The sequence below is a fragment of the Columba livia genome, chromosome Z, assembly GCF_036013475.1.
Source record: "Columba livia isolate bColLiv1 breed racing homer chromosome Z, bColLiv1.pat.W.v2, whole genome shotgun sequence".
NCBI lineage: Eukaryota > Metazoa > Chordata > Aves > Columbiformes > Columbidae > Columba > Columba livia.
This window is the reverse complement of record NC_088642.1, coordinates 40502336-40515730: the sequence shown is the minus strand read 5'-3', so window position 1 is coordinate 40515730 and position 13395 is coordinate 40502336. Positions and strand designations below refer to the sequence as shown.

Below are 13395 nucleotides of genomic sequence, written 5' to 3'. Positions count from 1 at the left end.
CTCGTGGAGAACGCCCAGGTTTTCCGGGAGGACCCGCGACTCTGTCCCGGGCGTCTGAGACAGGATCCCCGGTCGGCGGACCAGGCGGGGTCGGCACCGCTCAGAGGGCAGGCAGACCTACGAGCCCGCCCGCGCCGCGGGAGGGATGGGCGGTTTGTTCCCTCCCCCGGACTCATACCGCTCAGACTCCTCTAAGCTGACCCCAGACACCCACAAACCTGCCTCCGGATCAGGAGTGCTACCGCCCCGCCCCTGCAGCACCTCCCCCTCCCGCCTCCTTCCCGCCCTCCCCCGGAGAAATGCGCAGGCAGACGTGAGAGGCGGCTCGTCCCCCGCGCCGGGCGGGGCGGGGCGGGGCCGCCACCGGGGGGCGGGGCGTCGGGGACAGGGCGGTCCTGCAGGGGCGGGGTCGGCGTGGCGGCAGGAAGGGGCTTCGTGTCGACGTTAGCCCCCGGTGTCGCCGCCGCCAGCAACGCTGAGGCAGCTCGGCCGGCAGCGCGCGTTGTCTGTCTCCCGTGAGTTTCATCTGCTTCGCCTTAGCTCGTGCGCGGGGGGAAGAGGAGAAGGGAGTTGGAGTTCTGGTGATTCGTCCCAGCCCCGCGGCGAGGGCCGGTCCCGGTCTCTTTTCCCGGTGGAAGGGTACTGTACCCCGGTCGGTGGCTGGACGCTTGCTTCCCTGGCTGCACCGCCCTTGCCCACGCACACGTGCCGCGGCGCCGCTCTGCGCCGGGCGGGCCGCGCTCCCCGAGGCGCGGCGCCTCCCTGCGGGTATCTCTAGGGGAGGTCTGCCGGCCTCGGCGCGCGCAAGCTGTCTGGGGGCCGCTGTAAAGCCGTTGCGGGCGCGGCTGCCCGGCTGAAGGCAGCTGAGGCCGCGGCTGTCCGGCTGCCGCGTCCGGCTCTACTCCGGCGGGCAGCGGACTGCGGCGGCTATGGAACTGCGGTGCGGGTAGGCGGGGGGAGTCCCGTCCTGCCTGACGGAGAGCGCGCGTCGAGGTCTCACCGGGAGCCTCCCCTTTCCCCGTCGGAGCTTTGTGTCCCGCGTAGCGGAGACGGGAGGGACGAGCTTACCCGGGGCGCCAGGGGGCGGCGGGGGCGCGGCGCGCTCACCTCCCGCCAAAGTTTCCTGCGGCTCTCGGCGCCCTCGGCCCCTGCGCCCGTGGCGCGGCCAAACCGAGGCCGGCTCCGGGCCGGGCGGAGGGCGGGAGAGAGCGGGGCGGCCGTCCCGGAGGCCCGTTCCTCCCGCTTGTCATGGGGTCCGACTTAAAGGGCCAGCGGCAGCTCGGGAATGGTTCGCCTGGGCGGAATCTGTGCCGCTTGCTGCGGTCATGGGGAAGATGGCTGAACGCGGGAGAGCCAGAGCCCCTTCGGACTTTGGCAGTGTTCTGTTGAGGCAGTCATTTCTTCACTTCAAGATGTGAAGCCATGGAAAGCACTCAAGTGTTGACATTTTGTTAGTCGTGACTTCCGTCTCTTTTGAGCTGTGGTGGTATGGTTCCCATTAGTCTCTAGGAGTGGCCTTTTTATTTTTTTTTAAGCCTCCACTGCTCGTTCTGTTAATTCTTTTCCATTAGATCTTATGCATTAGTTTTGAAAGATGTGTGTTTTATGTGCCAGTCTCTCACAATTTTGAATTGTATGTATTTTTGAACACACCAGATAACAACTCAATTGCCCACACTTAGCTGTGCTGTGGGAATTGGTTTATGAACATATGGGTCCCAAGCCTTTCTGGAATGGTAAAAACACTGTCAGTTCTCAGACTGTTTTGTGAACCAACTCACAGGGAGGTGCGCTGTTGACACATTATCATGTTTTACCATAGACTGTTTTCAGACTGCCTTTCAGGCTTGCAGATGAGTGCTCTTAAAGGTTGCGATAAAAAGGAAAAATCACTGGCATTAATTAGAAGTTTTTAGCTACTTATTAAAGACTAAGTGTTTGTTCGGCATGTAAATGGAAGTCTTCTTATAACAAGACAGGTATTTTCATACCTCGGGTCTCTTAATGATACATCATTTAATGTGAATAGAGCCTTTGCTTCCTTTTTGATTTGGAGTGTCTTTACAAGTGTTCCATTCTTAAAAGCATCAGTAATAAATCAAACTTTCAGAAATTTACAGTTCAATCCCAAAATGTTAACTGAACATATTTTTTTTAGATTATTTATATGTTAGACTCTTATTTATATTTCTGTTTTGTACTATGGATCTGAAATCAGGAGTCTGTCTTGTACTGTAAATCTGAAATCAGGAAATTATTTTAAAAATAACTTTACTGATATATTGGTGCATGTTTGCTAATTAGTGCTTGCAGAAATAACGGAAATAACATATTCAGCTATTTTTTTTTATGTAGTTGTGCCATCACTGGTGCAGGTGAAAATGGAAGATCTGGGTGTTAAGAGCTAACAAGTAGCCAAAAGCAGATAGAGAACACACAGCACTTCCCTTGACAAATGGAGGCAGAGGCCTGCACAAGCATATGTGCAAGCAGGCTCAAAATAACCTCAGATCACCATTTTGTTGCTTTATCTGCTTCCTTTCAAGTAAGATAAACTCCAAACTACTTAATATCTAAACAAGATATGTTTGGATCTGCTTTTTCTGGAAGTTATTTTTCTGTGTGTGACTCATACCACAAAATGTTCAATTTGTGAGGAGTTTTCTTCTTGATTTCTTACACATGAATCCTAAGGAACTGTGGTGTAAAATGCATATGTATCGAAGACTGACTTGTTCTCAGCATAATGCTTCCTTTAGCATGTAGCATTAGCTCAAAGGGAGCAAAGATATGGGGATTTGTTCTGTAGTCCTCATTTTACAGATTGACAGAAGTATCCATGTTGCATACTTAAGAACAATGGCGTGAACAATTAAATGAAGACTATATTTAAAAGTCATTTTTATGACGTGCAGGTTTTCTATTTAACACTTAGGTGGATCTCATTATTACTGGTAATATTAGAGATGAATAAATCTCCTGGGATGCTTACATGTATAGTTGTACTACCCAGAATTACAGCTATTAGTACAAAAGAAGATTTGAAAAGTATCATAAATCAAACCAAACAAGTTAGAAAAGCTCTTTCTGGTTTATACCTGAAAACAACTTATAACAATTACGATTAGACACTTGATGAAGTAGTTTATACCATATTTACCATATTCCATATGGTAGATTATACCATATTAGTCTTCTTGTATCTTCAGAATCATATCTGGTGCTGGTAGCTCTGAAGAAATTGTTGTTAGAATGGTTTACTAGTCTGGTCTGGAATGACAGTTTGTGTAGCCAGAATATTGAAAATAATTGTAAATAAATCTCTGCTTGAGGCCTCATAGTTCAATCTCATGTTAAAGTGACAGAAAAGAAACATTGGACATGGTCTAACTAGTGAACTTAGTTGGAGTTCTGTTTTTTCATGCTGCAGAACTTGGGTCAGTCAAATAAATACGGCATGCTTTCCCAAGGCACAAGTAAGTATCTTCTGAGTAAGTAAAACTGTAGTTTGGAAGGAGATAGAACCATTGAGACATATAATATTCATAGGCTAGTGCAATGGTAGCTTTCCTTTGTCTCCCTACTTAACTTTGTTTTGTTTTGTGTTTTGTTTTGTTCTTGTTGGTTTTTTTTCCTATTGTAAAACACTGAGGACGTATGAAGTTGAAATGCTTCGGGCTGCTGAAAGGCAGTGAGGATTTAAAACATACTTCTTAACTTCTCCCTTCATTTCTCTCTGATAAGTGGAAGACTGTTCTAATGTGCTGTCAGTCTTACCTGTACTCAGATGCAGTTTCTTCCAGCTGGTCAAGGAAAGGAGGAGAGGGTGTTATTTATACACTGCCCAGGGTTGTTGAATCAAACTAGAAGTATTTTTAAAGATCTGAAAGTTTTACTTGAATAATATTTTGATCCAGTATCTCTTAGGTTTTTTTAAGTTATTGTATAGTTTATGTTAAAACAGATATTTCAATGCAATTTTGTACATTTGCTATTAGAAGTGTGTGGGAATGAAAGTGTGGAGCGCTTTGTTTGTTGAGATTATGGTAAACTTCTGGAAGCTAAGGTGAAATCAAGTAAGATTATGAGATATAACTGTGACCATGAGAGCAAAGGAGAAGTACTGACAAAGAAAAGTAGTGTAGGTGAAAATAAGAAGCAAAATTAGTGGTTAGTGCTGGATTTTGAAACTTAATGTTCTTCACGTATACATCTACAATTTTTAGGTTTATTATTATTGGTTTTGAGAAACAACACTCCATACGCTGTGAGCACTTACCATAGTTTTTACGGTAAGGGGTTCTCTCACTCTCCCTTCACTCGTCGATATATTATATGATTGTTAATTAAAATACTCAATTAGAGGAGTCCACTCTTATACACCAAGAAGTGTGTTTTGCTGAAGCCAAAAGACAGTAAAGGATAACCTAGATTGTTCCTACTACAATTCTGAAACAGCCAGATGGGATGTGTAACCAGATGAGGTTGAAAGAGTCTGAAGTACAGCAGCTAACAATGGATCACCGAGTAGACAGAAATGTGACTTCTATTTGAAAACAAAACAAAACCAAAACCAACGTATTTAATTAAGTTGTATTTGTTATCTCACATATTTGTATAATGCTTTTGTGCCCATGTTGTTGCAGTCCTACATTTGTGAAGACAAGGACAGATGGGTATCCCTTCAGTCTGGCCAGGAATACTTGCAGCGACAAGAAGAAGGGATGCTGGCTATCAAGTCCCCATAATGTTTTTGGGTTTTTCTTGTCTGATAATGATGTTATATGATCTTTGCTGTTTTATGTTCTTTTTTGACACCATCAACAATTATATTGACTCATATCACATATTTGCGGTTCTGTGTGTGTGGTGCAGTCTCACAGCTCCTTTCTGTTATCAACGTTCTTTCTTTGATTTTATGACTCCACCTGATCTCTTTATTTGCCGGAGATGCTCCATTTTTACTCCTGCTTTGTTGTTTTAATCTGTGCTGTTGTACATTGATGATCCTGGTGAACTAATACAATATTTGCTACAAATATATATCTACCAAAACCAGGTATCTTGAAGATTTTTTTAAAACAGGCTATAAATTTATCTCTCGGTCAGGGTCTGTAGCGTATAGGTTTAATCAAGGCTGAAATAATTTAAAAACAAACAAAACCAAAAAAAACTACAACCAAATAAACCCCACAACTTTTTTCTGACACTTCCCTTGAATGTTGCAAGTGGCCTACTTATTTTCAGAGTCTTCTGCATTGGTGTATACCTCATGTCTTTCATACTTAGGGGAAAAACAAAAAAGGATTATTAATCTTTCATACTCGGAACAAGAAGAGATTGTTAGTCTCCTACTTGGGAACAAACAGGGATTATAAATAAATGTTTACATTGAATTTAAGAGTTATGAAACTTTTTTTTTTTTCTTAAAGGCACAACACTAGATTAACCCTAGAGGACAATTATAAAACTGTGGTAGATTTGTTTCACTTTTATCCCTTCCACTCGCATATACGAATGAGTTTTTTCATTAGCTGTACATTTGCTTTCTGCTGCAGGCCTGTAAATAAATAATGTTTTTCAATACATAAGATAAACCAGTTATTCATCTTAAAAATGATGATCCTTAGCATACTGTTTCTGCCTAGTTTCAAAAACGTTCTTCTAATTTCCAGCCTAAGTTACTCACGGCCTTCATATACTCCTTTGTTCTTTTTTAGTATCATTCATTAGCTTAATTCTTACTTCTTTCCCTGTGATTGATAAATGCTTTGGTTATTTACAGAGAGCTATCATGTTTACTTTTAGACTCTATGTTGCTAGGCTGAACAATCCAGGCTTTCTTTGTCTCATTATGTACTGAGAAAATTAAGAGCTTGTTCGGTTCAGCTCGGAGAATAAAAGGCTGAGGGGTGGCCTCATCACAGCCAACAACTTCCTCACGAGGGGCAGCAGAGAGGAAGGTGCTGCTCTCCTCTCTCTGGTGACCAGTGACAGGACAAGGAAAGAGAGACTGGAATGTGTTCTATATCTAGCCTGTGTTGCAGCAAATGTGATACTTATGTCTCTGTTAACAGTTATTTTGAAAATTACATCAATAATTATTGAGTGTAGTTGAATGCATTGTTCAGTGAGGTTAATTGATGTGCATTCATAATCCAGCATCAGTGATACACAATTATCCTTACCTTCTTCATCCACACTTTCCAGGAAGCCATAGACTTTTCTTTGAGAAGCAGATGCCCATCTGTTGTCTATGATTCCTCCCTGTACCCCTTTCCTGCTGAGTCAACTCTGTGTGAAACTGCAGCTTTACATGTGTACAGGTACTGAAGTTGGTTGTAGTCCAATGTTTTATCCACAACAACAATTCTAGTGCTTTGGCACCATTTTTTATTCTGGAGTGCCAGTGATTATTTTGTTTTACAAATCAGCTTCTTTTAATACAGTTCTCCTTGGACCTTGTTTGTGGGCCCTAAAGCTGGATATTTTCAGGAATGAAGAAAAGGAACTTGAAAACCGATGAAGTCAGCTTTGCATGCTTACAGCAGTCTGTTTAAAGAGAAAATATGTTTGAAAGCTAGCATTCATTTTAAATCAGCAATGCTCTGTTGCAGTCTTATGTGCTATATTGTGTAGTTTTCCGTAGAATATTTGTATTCAGACTGGTTAAATTCAGTTGATTTTAATTCCTGTCACAAGCATGTTGTATCTTGAACTCAAGTTGAGGACCTGGACTGCATGATACTAAGAATCCAAATCTCATTGTGGAAGAGACTAAGGATTTCTGCTGGATTTTAATGCATTTTTTTTTATCCTGACTTAAACCAGATTTTGCTTTTTGCTTGTTTACTGATGTTTGTATTGAAATAGTGTTAATATATTTTGATCACAAAATTACTGATTTTTAAGTATGTTAATGTAGAGTAGTCTTTTCAGAATATGTTTCTGTGATAACTGATTTTGGAGAACCTATCTATTCCTATAAAAGCTATTCCTATAAAACATGGCTTTTTTTTTACATCTGACAGTTATGAGAATACTAAGTAAACAGTGGTTTCTAGTTTTGTTCCATTTTGATGTCAAAAATGTTCTTACTCATCCTTTTTTTTCTTTTTTTTTTTTTTTTTTTTTTTTCCCCCTCTCTTTGACTGTCTCACCCAGCTTTCTCCCTGTGAGGATACTATAGAATCACAGGATGGTTGAGGTGGGAAAATGCCTTTGGAAATCAAATAATGTAACCCCACATACCTAGTCAAGCAGGGTCAGGTATATCAGGTGCCCAGGACTCTGTTCAGACAGGTTTTGAATACCTCCATGGATAGAGACTCCATAGCTTCTCTGGGCAGACTTTCCCCAGGTTTGATCACCCTCATAATAAGCAAGTGTTTTCTTTGTGATTCATTTTATAACCATTGCCTCTTGTCTTGTCAATGGGCAACGCTGAGAAAAGTCTGGCACTCTCTGCTTTCACCCAACACTGATCTATATGATGTTTATATGTAGTAATAAGATTCCCTCCTCTCCATAGCAAGCCTCCTCCTCTTCAGGCTATAAACAGTTTCACTTTTCCCCATATGGCAGGTGCTGTAGTCCCTTAACTGTCTTTGTAGCCCTTTTCTGGACTTGGCCAGTATCTCCATGTCTCTTTTATACTAGGAAAGCTGGAAGCTGAAAGATCACCTCTTTCAACCGGCTGGTGGTACTGTTTCTCACACAGCCCAGGACACCCCTGGCTGCCTTTGCCATGATTGCACATTACTGGCTCCTGTTCACCTTGTCCACCAGGGCCTTTGCTGCACAACTACTTTCCAGCTGGTCAGCCCCTAGCCTGTACTACTGCGTGGGGTTGTCCCTTACCAGATGCAGAACTTTGCATTTCACTTGGTTGTACTTCATGAGGTTCATGTCAGCCCCTTTCTCCAGCCTTTTGAGGTCTGTCTGGATGGCCACACAGGCCTGTGTATTGGCCACTACTCCCAATTTGGTGTCCTCTGCAAGCTTGCTGAGGGTGGACTTGACCCCACCATCCATATCATTAATGAAAATGTTGAACAGGTCTGGAGCCAGTATTAACTCCTGGAATACACTGATGGTCACTGGCCTCCAGGTGGACTTTGTGCCGCTGATTGCTACAGTCCTTTGGGCTTTGCAGTTCAGGCAGTCCACCTAAATATCTGTTTTTCTAGACCATATTTCACTAGTTTCTCTGTGAGGATGTTTTGAGAGACTTTGTAAAGTACATGTACTTAGATGACTAAGTCTGTTTAGTTAAAGTAACAGTTTTCCAAACTGGTGTGTTAAAGAGATTCATAGTGAAGGAGAAAGCTTGTCTGGGTGTTCTGAGTCCACCTGCTACTACATGGTAAGGGTCTAACTTGAGCAATGGCTTGAGATTGTTTTTACTGACAATAGCTTTGCAAGCCTGAAAATGTCTTTCTTTAGGATGTGATCTCAAACCTAAAGTGGGCTTAAAGTGTTAGTTGACAGACCGTTTTATGTGAAAATACCTTCTAATTTCGATAAGAAATTGCCCTTATAATTCACTCAGGAGGGACAATTGTCTTAAGTCACAAGCCGTGGTGTTAGTGGCAGTGAGTTATTATGGTCTTTTTTTTTTTTTTTTGTGGAATGGACCTTAAAAAGACTATCATGCCAAAGATGTTTTAACGTTATAGTCTGTGTGAAAAAAAAGATAGTAACTTTTACTGATAAGAATAAGCTGTATTATTCTCTGTAACAGATCGGTAGTACATAGCAGTGGTTTTAAAGCAATCCCTGCGAGGGTCATCAAGGCATTGGCGTCTTCCCACACGCACCCATTTTCAAGGCTCCCTTTTCTGGCATCCTCAGATGTTGACCAGCACAGACATCTTCTAAAAATTTGCCCTTTAGTTCCCAGCAGAATATCCATTGTCCCCGAATACATGCCAGGCACGTAGGACTTTGGGTGTCACTGTAACCTGTAGGTTGCTAATGGATGTCACTGCGGGCTAGTACGATGCTGACAGTTCCTGGGGAGGATACCCATACCCACCTTCTGCAGAACAGATAAAAAGCACATCTTTTTATGAAATGCGTGTTGCTGGACATATGAAAGAGTATCGACTGAGTGTTCTGAAATTAAGAATGTAGTTCCCAGCACTTAGGTCAGGATCTTGACAGGGATTAGTACAAACAAGATTGTCCATCTAGTGCTAAGATACACTCCTCTTCAGTTTCAGACAGGAACCTGGTAGGCATTGCTGTATGGTGATGGCATATCAATAGTTTGTAAGCGGTGTAAACTTGGACTCCCATCCTGCTATTGAGATATGTTAATGCTCTTGGCCGCATTCTTTGCCAATTCCACTGAAGTATGAGTGGGTAGGTGAGTTGGAAGGGACCCACAAGGATTGTCAAGTCCAACACCTGTCCCTGCATATGACAACCACACAGTTCACACCATATGTCTGAGGGTGTTGTCCAGTCTCTTCTTGAACACTGTCAGGCTTGGGGCCATGACACCTCCCTGGGGAGCCTGTTCCAGTGCTCCACCACCCTCTGGGTGAAGAACCTTTTCCCAGTGTCCAACCTAAATCTCCCCTGGCACATCTTCCTGCCATTCCCTCAGGTTCTGTCATTAGTCACTAAAGAGAAGAGATCAACACCTGCCCCCTCCACCTCCCCTTGTGAGGAAGCTGTGGACTGTGGTGAGGTCTCCTCTTAGTCTCCTCCAGGCTGAACAAACCAAGTGACCTTAGCCTCTCCTCATACAGATTCTCCTCCAAACCCTTCACCAATTCTGTAGCCCTCTTCTGGACACTCTCTAGTAGCTTTATATCCTTTTTATCCTGTGGTGCCCAGAACTGCACACAGTGCTCCAGATGAGGCCACAGCAGTGCAGAACAGGACAATCACCTTCCTCGCCCGGCTGGCAATGCTGTGCTGGATGCACCCAGGACACGGGTGGCCTCATGGCTGCCAGGGCAAACTGCTGGCTCGTGTTCAACTTGCCACCGACTAGAATCTCCAGATCCCTCTCCATGGAGCTGCTTTCCAGCATCTTGTGCCCCAGTTTGTATGTACAGCCAGGGTTGCCATGTCCCAAGTGCAAAATCTGACACTTGCCCTTGTTGAACTTCATGCAGTTCATGATTGCCTAGTTCTCTAGTTTGTCCAGATCCCTCTGCAGGGCCTCTCTGCCTTCGAGAGTGTCAGCAGCTCCTCCCAAATTAGTGTAATCAGCAAATTTATTAGTATTCCCTCAAGTCCTGTGTCCAGGTGATTTATGAAGACACTGAAGAGTGCTGGCCCCAGGATGGATCCCTGTGGAACCTCGCTACTGACTGATCACCAGCCCAGCATAACCCCTTTTACTAGAACCCTTTGAGCCCGGCCCTTCGCCCACTGCATTGTGTGTTTACCCAGCTGTATGCTGGACATCTTGTACAGGGGGATACTGTGAGAGACAGCATCAAAGGCTTTACTGAAATCCAAAAAGATCACATCGACAGGCTTCCCTTGGTCAACTAGGTGGGTAACCTTGTCGTAGAATGAAATTAAGTTTGTTAAGCAAGACTTTCCCCTCATGAACCCGTGCTGACTGGGACCAATGACTGCATTGTCATTCAGACATTTTTTGATCACTCCCAGAATAATTTTCCCAGGCTCTTAGATGAAGTAAACACACACGTACAAACATCATTGAGACAAAAGCTTTGAGTACTGCAGTAACTTCAGAATTTCTTACTGCTGCCTAACTCCAGACTTTGGAAAAACTATATCTTTTTAATTAGCTACACATGTTGATAAGAACCCTTTATAGCCAACATCTCAGTATAAGTGAGGATCTTATTGCAAGCTAGTGATGCAGCCATGCCACTTCCTAGCAGATTACTAGCCTTCATACACTCCATATCAACTAAATATGGCAACTGAGGTTGCAGAAGATGCTGCTGCCACAGTTCCTGACACTGACCGATGAGCATTACACAATGCAAATTGGAAACATAAGACTACATAATCAAAACCAATCAAATTAACATTAATTCACATACACATACTTCGTCCTACCTACCATTCAGCCAATTGCTCACCCACTGCATTGTGTGTTTACCCAGCTGTATGCTGGACATCTTGTCCGGGAGGATACTGTGAGAGTATCAAAGGCTTTACTGAAATTCAAAAAGATCACATCAACAGGCTTCCCTTGGTCAACTAGGTGGGTAACCTTGTAGAATGAAATTAAGTTGGTCAGGCAAGACTTTGCCCTCATGAACCCATTATATGGAATTTGTATGCGACCTACCAAATTTGGGTAATTAATTGGCCGTGTAGTACTCTCCCTTTCCCCACTGAATGGAGGAGCAGAAAGTGTAGTAAGTCTATCCGTTGTCCTGATTTCTTTTTGTAGACTATTTTTTCCTTTCACTTGTTTATATTTTCCTTGTAAATAGAGAGTGCTTTCCCAAGAGTTTTGTCTTTTGGGACATCTAATTTAGGTAACTTTTTTTTGTTGCAGAGGATGTATCCATGGAGTGTACACAATGTATCTTCCCCTGACAAGCAGGAGAGTTTTTTCTTCCCTGTTCCCCACCAGCGTGCAGCACAGTTTGGCACAGAGCGCTCCCACAGATCCCCTTGCAATAGCTGCCCACAATGACATATGGGCTTCCCAGGCCTGAGGTACAAGGCCTGATAGAGCAGAAGTGGCTTGCACAAGGTCAGTGGCTCCTGAAACACCATGTCTTCCATAGGGCTCCCAATACACCTCATGGTTTGAGTTTGAAATTATTGGACCATAATTAAAAGATAGTCTGGAGCATCTTTCTTAGGAAAGACTGAGAGAGCTAGGTCTGTTCAGCCTGGAGGAGAGAAGGCTTATAAATATCTCAAGGGTGGATGTCCACAGGATGGGACCAGACTCTTTTCAGTGGTGCCTGATGATCGTATGAGGGGCAATGGGCACAGACTGAAGCATAGGAGGTTCCGCCTGAATATGAGGACAAACTTCTTTACTTTGAGGGTGCCAGAGCACTGGAACAGGCTGCCCAGAGAGGTTGTAGATTCTCCTCTGGAGACATTAAAAACCTCCCTGGACACATTCCTGTGCAATCTGCTGTAGGTGACTGCTTTAGCAGGTGTGTTGGACTAGGTGATCTCCAGAAGTCCCTTCCAACCCCAACCATTCTGTGACAGTGATTGAAACATTTCAAAGCAGACTTCTTTTTAGTATGAAAAAGAGGTCTTTTTCAGGCTCATAGTCATATCACTTTCGAAAGTAGAAGTGCACGTAATGACCAGATATCATGAAAAAGAGCATGGTGCAGTGAAACTTTTTCACCTTTCTTTCTGAAAAGCCGATCAAACAAAAGAACAATTTACCTGTCTGTGTCACTTTGGGACCATATTCTGCTTTTATATTGAAAAATCTGATGTCAGCTTTTTCACCCCATGGGATACAGAATGATTATTACTTCAATTTAGCTGCTTTTATCTAATGTGAGCTCTTTCATCTTCAGAAGAAACTGAATTGAACAAAGCAAAAAACTACCAAATATTCTTCTGTTTTGCTTGTGGGGGAAAAATATTCAAAGACCTGTTACTATTTTTATGTAGTCTTCAAAAGACATCTCTGATTTAGAGCCTATTTTTCTAGCAGTAGTCTCAGTGTCATGTGCTACTGTCGAGGGTTAGGATTGCGGGGTGACAATAAAACCCTGGCAGAAGTATTGTTAACCCCCTCTCCCCCCCTCTTCCCCCTTTTTGCCCCTCCCTCTCCCCCCTTCCCACTCAGGACAGGCGATCGGGAGGGAAAGAAGGACAGAGAGAAGAAAGTTAGAAAAATTAACAATGTTTTACTAATGCTACTAATTAGAATAGAGAAAATAATACAAAATATACAAAACCAATCTTGAAAGTCTCAGCAACTGCAGAGCCTACACCCAGAGTCCTGGACTCTGCAGCCAACCGGAGCTGGATTCGGTCTCTCACTAGGCCTCAGTTTGTAGGGACAACTGGCAAGGTCCTCTCCTAATGTCGGCCGTAAGCAGAAGGGAAAAAGCAAAGGCAAAAAGGGAAATGGGGTGAGATCCTCGTGATCTCCCACTTTTATATGAAGTATTCACGTGAATGGAATGTTATACTCCGTTGGTCAGTTTCTTGGTCACTGGTTTCTTGTTGCCCCTCTCGTGAGATGTCCATCCATGCTTATCAATAAGTTTGCATTCCATTGCTAGGTTTAGCAAAACATGTGTCTGGTTCTCCAGGAAAATGCAGCTAATATGAAGGCTTTAGCTGACAGGCAAAATTCACTGAAAGAGAAACTTGTTTTTAACAAAACCAGGACAGCTACTTAGCCTTTTTTTCCTAAGGATGATAATACAGGTAGATAATGCACTACTATGTTTTCTG

The 13395-nt window shown here is 43.4% G+C and overlaps 1 protein-coding gene across 28 annotated transcripts in view; it reads left to right on the top strand.

The window, feature by feature from the left end:
* The first annotated feature begins 363 nt into the window (after positions 1–363).
* The window catches only part of PAM (peptidylglycine alpha-amidating monooxygenase), a 132185-nt gene continuing 119153 nt past the window's right edge, over positions 364–13395 (top strand). For 13 of the 28 annotated variants that reach the window (XM_065045477.1, XM_065045472.1, XM_065045475.1 and 10 more), the window contains exon 1: positions 369–515. The gene's annotated coding sequence lies outside the window, so the exon portion shown is untranslated. Of the gene's footprint in view, positions 640–863; positions 947–13395 lie in introns of those variants that run through there. The other 15 variants (XM_065045469.1, XM_065045465.1, XM_065045460.1 and 12 more) reach the window with 10 other exon arrangements.